The sequence below is a fragment of the Gavialis gangeticus genome, unplaced genomic scaffold (assembly GCF_001723915.1).
Source record: "Gavialis gangeticus isolate Ggan-Ray unplaced genomic scaffold, GavGan_comp1, whole genome shotgun sequence".
Taxonomy (NCBI): domain Eukaryota; kingdom Metazoa; phylum Chordata; order Crocodylia; family Gavialidae; genus Gavialis; species Gavialis gangeticus.
The window spans coordinates 107,076,875-107,077,366 of record NW_017729031.1 but is presented as its reverse complement, the minus strand read 5'-3'; the positions used below and the strand labels follow the sequence as shown (position 1 = coordinate 107,077,366).

Below are 492 nucleotides of genomic sequence, written 5' to 3'. Positions count from 1 at the left end.
GGACGGGGGCAGGAGCAGGGGTAAGAGCTACCCAGCTGGGGTGGGGTGGGGTCGGGACACAGCCATGAGTGGCTTATCTGAGGGGCTCAGGGAGGGGATGGCAGATCCCACCACTGTACATGCCCTGAGAGGGCATGTGCCCCAGATCTGCATGGGGCAGTCTGTGGGCTGGGGCTGGGGTGGGGGCTGGGCCAGGCTGAGCTTGTGGTAGGTGGTGGTAGCACTGAGGGGGGGCTATGGTGAATTTTGCGGTGGCTGCAGGTCCCCTACATAACCCCTTCCCAGTGCTGCTGTGGCCTGGCTCAGCCCACCCCATCCCATCCCACCCTGCACAGATCCAGGGGTACACACCCACCCACCCCATGCCCTCCCCATGCCTCTTGAACAAGCCACTCGTGCCTCTATCCCATGCTCCGCCCTGACTGGGCAGTCCCTGCCCCAGCCCAAACCCTACTCCCTCCCTCACTGTGGGGGGTCTCAATCTGCCCCCCC

General features: G+C 65.0%; 1 protein-coding gene across 1 annotated transcript in view; it reads left to right on the top strand.

Moving 5' to 3' along the window:
• The window catches only part of NSF (N-ethylmaleimide sensitive factor, vesicle fusing ATPase), a 145,540-nt gene that overhangs the window by 95,603 nt on the left and 49,445 nt on the right, over window positions 1-492 (top strand). The gene's annotated exons all lie outside the window — the stretch shown is intronic.